Source organism: Raphanus sativus, unplaced genomic scaffold (assembly GCF_000801105.2).
Source record: "Raphanus sativus cultivar WK10039 unplaced genomic scaffold, ASM80110v3 Scaffold2682, whole genome shotgun sequence".
NCBI classification, from domain to species: Eukaryota; Viridiplantae; Streptophyta; class Magnoliopsida; order Brassicales; family Brassicaceae; genus Raphanus; species Raphanus sativus.
This window is the reverse complement of record NW_026617990.1, coordinates 1-8,395: the sequence shown is the minus strand read 5'-3', so window position 1 is coordinate 8,395 and position 8,395 is coordinate 1. Positions and strand designations below refer to the sequence as shown.

Genomic DNA, 8,395 nt, shown 5'->3' with positions numbered 1-8,395 from the left:
CTGTAAATTCGTTATTACATAGATCCTTATTGCTAAGTTTCCTGCCAATGCCCATGTGTGGTTCAAGCGGATGCCATAATCATTAGATGAGGTCCTTGTTCATGGAATATTACTGCTCCTTTTATTTTTGGATTCGAACAATTCCTAAGCAATCATGCATGACGAGAATCCGCTGAAGCTGTATTGCATTGTTGGTATGGTATTAATCCCATTTCCAGATCGTTGATATAAGGTCCATTCGTGTCCATGATCGACTTGACACTAGGGAATCCTGCCAATGCCCATGTGTGGTTCAAGCGGATGCTATAATCATAGACAAGAGGTCCTTGTTCATGGAATACCACTGCTCCTTTTAGTTTTGGATTCGAACAGTTCCTAAGAAAGCATGACGAGGCTTTATTATTAGTTCAGCATGAGATCATGATCACCAACAGCTATAAGACTATGCTACTCGTCAAGACACAATTGGCACGTGCCGATACATAACATTATGAACTAATTGCTGCACTATCCAAGACTAATAAAAGCGAATGAAGAAAGTGAAGTCCCTTTTACCATCATAGTCCCAACAGAGGAAAGACACTAGCTTGTCTAATCAGTACAATCGTCAAAGTTGTAGCATAGGGTTAACAAATAACTTTAAAAAGATACTGCCGTAATTCAAGAAATGCTAATCAATCCAGTGACCAAACATAAGAGACATTCGGAAGACATGTACAAAAAAAAAAAGTCTAAAGGCGACAAGGAGCCAGGGATGAAATTGCCCTTCTTATGAGCTAGAATAGAGAACACAACATACCTCACTTCGCTACAGACACCATAATGCGCAGAGGTTATATACGTTTCAAGCTCAGTATCATCTTTAAAAATCCTAGTAACCATCTGCAAAACAACAGGTCAATTAAAGCATGTGTGACATATAAAAAGTAAAACAGAGCTTAAAGGACTATAGAAGAAGATAAGTTACCGGCAGTTGAGGAAACTTAAGAGAGAGAATGTCGATCAGATAAGTTACCGGCAGTTGAGGAAACTAGGTCGGAAACATTGTTCTAGTGGGAGGAGGATGAAAATGTAAATCATATATGGTTTTTGCTTACACATAATCCGCCATTTGGATATATACTAGTGGATGATGCTCACACGCTCTGACTTCACACATGTTAGCCTTTACTTTTGTCAAGCTTCTGTTTCCAAACTATAATTTATAACTACAATTGGAAAGGATAAATTCTCGAAGACAGATGGTTGTTTTGGACATAGAATCATCATCATAATCATCTTGTCGATTGCTACAATCAACAATGCAGTTAAAGGGAGTACTGAACCAGCCAGGCATACACATGTGCCACAACGTGTAATGTATGTTTTTTCAGCAACTAGTCTCACCACCGTCACAAGACAGTATTATACCAGAAAGGTGCAGGTTCTTACATGACAAGCTTGCAATGCAAAGTCGTCTGTATGTTTTACACCACAAGGTCATCATTCCCTAACATTCTGTAAAAATCACAATGTTGAAATAGTAGATTTTGAATCAAACGTAGATTTTCATATGAGAGATCAACCATTTGTGTTTCAGAAAAATGTTCAAAGATTCCAAAAGTGTTGACATACCACCACAAAACTATTTGTTACAACAACAAACCAGAGAGCGTGAGAGAGAGAGAGACGAAAACAATTCACTATCATCTATCTGAGAAGAAAATACGGATCAAAACCTTCCCAAATTTCTCCAGCAAGAACACTAGACATATCCACCAAACAATAATCCACCGACTTCTCATGTAATCCGACAACTACTCTGAACATGTTAGACACCAGAGGGTTCCTCAGAAACGGTTTCAAGGCTTCCCCGAGCTCAACCATGTCAGTAAACATAGCTTTCTTGTCATTGCCATCAGTTGAGAATCTGAGAACACAGTTGGAGAAGACGTAGAGACCTAGGAGATTACCATAGAGTGGCAAAAACACATCCTTGTGGTTCCCTACACCGCCCACCCAGCTCTCTCTTTGTTTCCCCACATGGTCTTTAGCGAAAGAAAGCAGCTTACTCTGGAACTTACACCTCCATTCCAGTAGCTGCCCTTGGGGCAAGTCTCTATTTGCTAGCTTCTGTAGATGGTCACAGCAAAACTGCAAGATGAGGAGCTTTTCTTCGTGGTGGTTATCGATTTCCTTGTCGAATACCCGCCTCACTAGATCACTACCTCCCTTTAGCGGAGAAGTGTAATCTACCGTGTTGAGGACCCATCTCGAGAGATATAATAAATACTCGTTCCAGTGCCCAAAGACGGAAGATAAATGGTCGAAGCTCAGTTCCAAGACTTTCTCAACTTGTGTAGGAACTTCAATGGCAGTGGAGAAACACTTCTGGACATCTGTTGCGAGTTTTGACCTGATGAGATCATCTTCGTCCTCCAGCAGTTTTGATGCAAGTGAACCACATCTCCAGGATTTGATACGCGTAAACATCGCAAGCGTTTTGAAACTTGCTTGGTGAGGGTGTTTGGTCATGGTTTGAGACAAGAGGACCAATGAGCTTCGCTTGTTCTAATATACCGGATGCTATAATAGCCTCTGCAGATGCTTGGCGAACATTCACTTTCTCGGATGATGAGCTTTCTCTTTGATCAAGTTAACGAAGTAGGAGACACAATCAATCACACAGCTCCATCTCAGCTCCTCTTCCTTTTTGTCAAAGAACAAACCCGTGAGATGCTTCACACAAATCGCTAGGCAAGACATGAGTGTACCTCGTGTCTTAACGTGTCTTGTTCTCTCATATAAAGAAGTCAGTCTACCCCAAAGATGAATCACCGAATCATAACTCAACGAACCAATAAATGCCTTCAACAGATTCCCTTTTGGATGCTTTTTTGAACATAAGAAGATTCCATTGGCAAAGAATCCTCAGAATGTAATTCTCACATCTATGATTCTTCTCCTTTTCCAAGAGATCCAATAACATCACCTGGACACCGTTACTCGCCCAATGCCAAATACTGCTCGTCTCTGAGAAACTAGAATCTTCTGCTTTCAGAAACTGCAGAAACCACTTCAGTGTTGTCAGACGAACTTCATATGACTGATCAGATATACAGCGAAGGAGCCTGTCCTTAAGGTCAGGAAAGTCTAACGCTTCAGGAACTTTATGCAATTGCGAATTTGGTCTTTGAGTGATTTGGAATACTTCAGCTGCTTCATCAGATGGCTGAAACACACAACCAAAGTAAGATAAAGCTGCCTGTTCCCTAAGCTCAGCGACCGTAGGGTCATAGTAGGAGAAACCATAAGAAGCGTCTGCATCCAAACAACCTTTAGATAAATCCAAATGCAATTTGGATACATCCTTTAGATTTTTGCTTTTAGAGCATGTCGACCCAATAGCTCGCATATGATCAAGCACTCTCAAGAACGATGTACTGAGGATAGGGCAAGGGCACATCAATGGAGAAGCCATCCATGTGCATTTTGCAAGGACATTGAGCAGTTGTTCGATAATCTGATCCTTCTTAGAGTCATCAGCAAGGTCTCTACAGTTTGTATCCAGGAGATTACCAAGTTGCAACAGAACTCCGTGAAGATAATTGAAAGATCCAACTTGGACCTCATTAGAAGGCAATGTTGAGGCAATGCGGAGGAGAACGCTCTGTAGCTTCTCATTGGAAACGAGACCTACTAAAGCACGGGACGCCAAAACACGAACGCGGAGATTGCTTTGAGTAGAGCATTTCATGATAAAGCGCATGAAAACGAACGGGTCCAGGTCATCTCCAGATTCACTTGCAATGGGTGAAGGCTTGAGCCTGGATAACAGAATGAGGATGGGCCATAAACTCGGATGGACATGATTTGCGAGGTTTGAATCTGATGGACCAGATGTGTCGAGCATATCAGTCGCTGCCTTTAACTCACCATATATGAAAGGGTGCAAACAAGGGGTACCTTCAAGGAAACCACCACAATATTAACTAGAGAATACAAACAGTGTAGAGACAGCTAATAAGATTTTATCTAATAGACATACCTGTGAAAAATTCAAGCCCAGTCAGGCCACGCCGAGCAGATCCACGTTTTTGAACATTAAGGAAACCAACCATCCTGCGGAGCAAGGCGGTGTACGCAAGTGTGGCACTGTTTCTGACCTCCCAATATGGTGAAGAGAAGGATCTTATTGCAACAGTCATAGCCTCCGCGGAGAAGCCCGAAGTATCAGTGCCCAAGTTTGTGTCGTTGAAAGCAGCTTTGAGAACATTGAAGGCATGCACCGTTGGAACAACACCTTCATCACGGACCTTTGAAAGTTTTTTACTTGAATGCAAATCAGAAGGATTGACCTCCTCTTCCATATGTTTAGAGCCTTTCTGTTCTACGAGAGCATCCATGAGGGGCTTCTCTGCAAGACCTATCAGCCACCTAAGCGCATGTGGGAGAAGCTTCTTTGGTGAACCTTCTGGTTCTGAGAGAAACATAGCAATGAATGCAGCAGGAATGCCTGCACTTCTTCTTAACAAATCGTCCACTGTTTGTCCTTTGGCCACAGTTCTCTCCATAAGCTGCTCCATCCAGGATTCTGTCAACCTACAAAGTCTTTTAAAAAGATAAAACACAAAACACAATGTCAGTAAGCATTAAAAATTACAAAGACACGCAAGAAGCTTAAAATCATACCTTGGGTCGTTAGAACATAACAAACGGTGGCACAATGCTGAAAACCAGCTCTTGTCTTATCAATGGCACCATTGTGCTTCATTTTTAAAAGCACTTCCAGGAAGTGATCTCCAATCTTTTCAAGCTGCTTCAGGTCAAGTACTGATTCAGAATTTCCTACCACAGAATCGTTAGGGACTGCAGAAGCCAAATCACCATTTTCTAAAGGTGCAAGGCTGCTGGTAGGTAATGGAATCTTTCTTATGATGGTTCCTAAAAGAAGACTCACCTGAAGAAAGAAGACAGTTTATCTCAGAATGCTACTTCTAAGAAATTAAAAATGATATAAAGAGCAGCTAGTATTGATAAGAAACACACAAAAAAGTGATGTAATAGAATAATGGATAACTGTGAGAAAGATGAAAGAATCAGTACCTCCTTCATGGCGAGCCAACAACCAACCATAACTACCTGTTCTGATTGTATTGTTTCTTGCACAGGTTTTGGATGTGTATCATTTTGTTCCTCTGAGAGAACAGTAGCAGAAGCATCTTGAACATCTGACAAGAAACTATCCTCATCTACTATGTCATCTATATCCTCATCCAAACACAAAGCATCAGCAGAAACCACCCAGAGTGCTAACGTAGTTATTCGCGTCACCAGTTTAAGAAGCTTTTCAAGTTCCTCTCTCATCTCTGATACACTAGATAACACTGCGTTAGAGTTCCAATCCAATTCCTCGAAAGTATAGCGCAAAGCCAGTAAGACCCCATGAACAAAACTGTTTTTGCATGCTTCAGAGAGATCACGCTCTCCCTCCTTCACACAAGTATCAAGCCAATGAATCAGTGATTTTTATATACTCAATCACAGGATACTTGGACTTGGAGTTCTGATGAAACCCATTCGTGCTGCTTTCACACTCTCTTTGACAACAAACAACATTGGTGGAAACCTTAACTATCCATCCAAGATCCAAGACGTACTTTCTAAAGATAAGCCTTAGAGTCAAAGAACCTGCATCACTCTCTCTAACACGTGGACTGCAGACTAGATGTTTGGCCCAGGGGATAATGGTCTGAACCATGTCTTCACTTGAAACACCGGTAAATGGAGTTGGAAAATGAAGCAATATACGGAAAGCATTTTCCCTGAGCCTGTCCCAACTATCAACAATCGATCCCACCAGTAACAACGTTGAATCATGCGAAGTGACAATATCACAGTATGGGTAAAGATGCGAAGTGGCTTCCTTAGAAGGCACAACAGGCCAAAATTCAATCATGATTTGTATAAGTTCCGTCGCCATTATTTTTCTCCTGTATGGAGCAGAAGGGTAGCAAGACAGAGACAGAAACGAACTCAGCCACCTCATAAACTTGAACAGACTCTCTGCTCGCAGGACTGCATCCTCGTCACCTTCTTTGTTCAAACATTTTCCACTGCTTCCGTTCGCTAGACGCGGTTGCCAGCTTCCTAGCTTATATTGCTTTTCCAGCGACGTGCGAACCCGAGAAAAAAAACTTCCTGAACAAACTTGTCCATTTCATTTGAAAACCAGTAGAAGATGACCTCATGTTCAAGGGAACAGCCTCCTTGATGAGATAGAGCTCGAAGGGGATGGAAGACTAGCAGTCTTGGGATTTAAGAAGAGTGTCTCTGCCGCATCCACGCGAACGGACTCATCAACATGTGTCAACGCCATTTTTAGCCACTCAACGGGAACTTTTAACTCGATACCCTTAATTTTGACAAATGCAAATGCATCAGCGCTTCCTTTTTGCTCAATATCCCCTTCAAGGAATGCAAGTGTACGACAAACTTTGAGCAGTGACACTAAAACAGCAACCTTCTGCTCAACTGTCAGTTCCATACTAATGCTACTCAACTCAGTATACACTAGCTTGGACTCTTCCTCACTCAACCCAATTGATATCAAACCAAGCAAAGGAAATATACACTCCACATCCAGTTCTAGCAAAACCTGTACTGCATAAGTATTCAAATTGGACCTGAGTTTCGACATTCCAGAAGCAAGCCCGTAAAGAAAAGGAGGCAAACAATGCTGTCGGTAAAGCGCATAGCCCTGTTCCACACCTTCACTCCCCCAGCATTCATCACGCAACATCTCAAGGAAACACTTTATAAACGACGTGACAGCACAGCACACATCATCATCAACATACGCATTTGCCATCTCAAACAATAGGTTAGGGCTCATATCCAACAGAGTCTTTGCACTTAACCGCCTTGTCAAGGACGCTAACGGAACGTACCTTCCTTTACACCGTGGTCCCAGACGAAGAAGATAACTGACGATCTTCAGCTGAGACTCCCTTACTTCCACTTTATCATACGTCTGGTGAACCTGGTTTGAATGTCTAACAAGAGGTCAAACATGAGATGGACTTGTTTAACCGTCTGGCTCAGAGGATCCTCCAAGTTGTTCCATATATCTTTAGCACCCGGGACACCTTGCTGTCTGGCATTGGATCATAATCTTCTGCAAGACCATTTAACATAGACATTTTGATCTGCTGCAAGCAGATCTGCATCACAGTAAGTGCGTGGAAGTTCAAATGGCTGTCAATGGGATTCTCGCATAGATCACAAAGCTCAGGCAATATTCCATCGAACAGAATAGTCTTGTGATCGCTACTCAACCGAGCAAAAGAGGAAACCAGAACACTTCTAGAAACTGCCGTAAGAATCCCTCGGATCAAGCAGGCCTACTCAAAGATGAAAAGCTGGAGATCTCAGAACAAATATCTCCACCAAACGGAATTTTACCAACAATATCAGTAAACTCAACGGCACCACCACTCCAGCAAAACATACCTTGCGCTATAAACAACCCAAGCTCCTCCTCCCCTTCAAGACAACCTGTAGAGCAGCACAGAAACTCACACCAGCAGCCACACAACAGTCCCTAGAAAAAGCAGCAGACTTCAGAATCCTCATCTGAACATTAAAAACCTTCTCCATAAAACTTGCACCCTCCTCCCCACCAACCAACCCTTTAAACTTCAAAGGAAACCGCTGAAACAAGTAGTAAGAACAAGACAAAGCCTCTTGGCACTGCTCCATAACAGTAGGAGGAGGTCTAGCAGAAGCCTCGGTCTCCAACACAATCCCATTCAGGCCAGAGACAACGTCACGTCCCACCAGAACCGCGCAGTCTTCGATTATATCAACCAAGTATCCCAATTTAGGCATTCCCATTACAGACAAAGCAACTCTAGCCACACAGAACCGCTTCCCAGCACCGTGTTCCAAACCTCCATACTCATCACAAAGCTTTTAAAACACGAACTGATCACGGGATGGAACTTACGGGTTTTAGCCAAGGATGAAAACGAGAGTCCTGTGAAGAGGCTGTGAGTTCTCCATGAACAGAACCTCCAAGTAGAACCTGATAGCTTCCCATATTAAAACTGGTTCTTTCTCGTCTTTGTTCTCATTGGTCTTCGAGAGTAGTTCAGCGAACGAGGCAACGACTCTCTTCGCGTGATTAACTTGCGCGTAGGTTGAGTTCAACGAGATCAACTGTTCGATGTCGGAGTGAAACTTGGGACAGGACTTGGATAAAGTAGATTGGGTCAAGGAAGAAGTGAAGGAGGTTGGGAAGACGATGGCGCTGTATGTGTAACGGTGGCGATGCTGGAGAGCTCGCCACTTTGCAGACATTGTTGGATGAGCTGAGAGTTAAAGAGAGAAGAAAAAAAAAGTTAGAAACTCAGAA

At 42.6% G+C, this 8,395-nt stretch overlaps 1 long non-coding RNA gene and 1 pseudogene across 1 annotated transcript; both read right to left on the bottom strand.

Annotated features, from left to right (window-relative positions):
* Positions 1–213: 213 nt before the first annotated feature.
* LOC108836783 (uncharacterized) lies at positions 214–1,060 on the bottom strand. Its single transcript, XR_008941838.1, has 3 exons — positions 968–1,060; positions 800–882; positions 214–375 (listed from the first exon to the last, which is right to left on the bottom strand). It is a non-coding gene; the product is annotated as an uncharacterized LOC108836783 (long non-coding RNA).
* A 493-nt stretch (positions 1,061–1,553) lies between these two features.
* On the bottom strand, positions 1,554–8,347 carry LOC130505900 (uncharacterized; annotated as a pseudogene).
* Between the last annotated feature and the right edge of the window lie 48 nt (positions 8,348–8,395).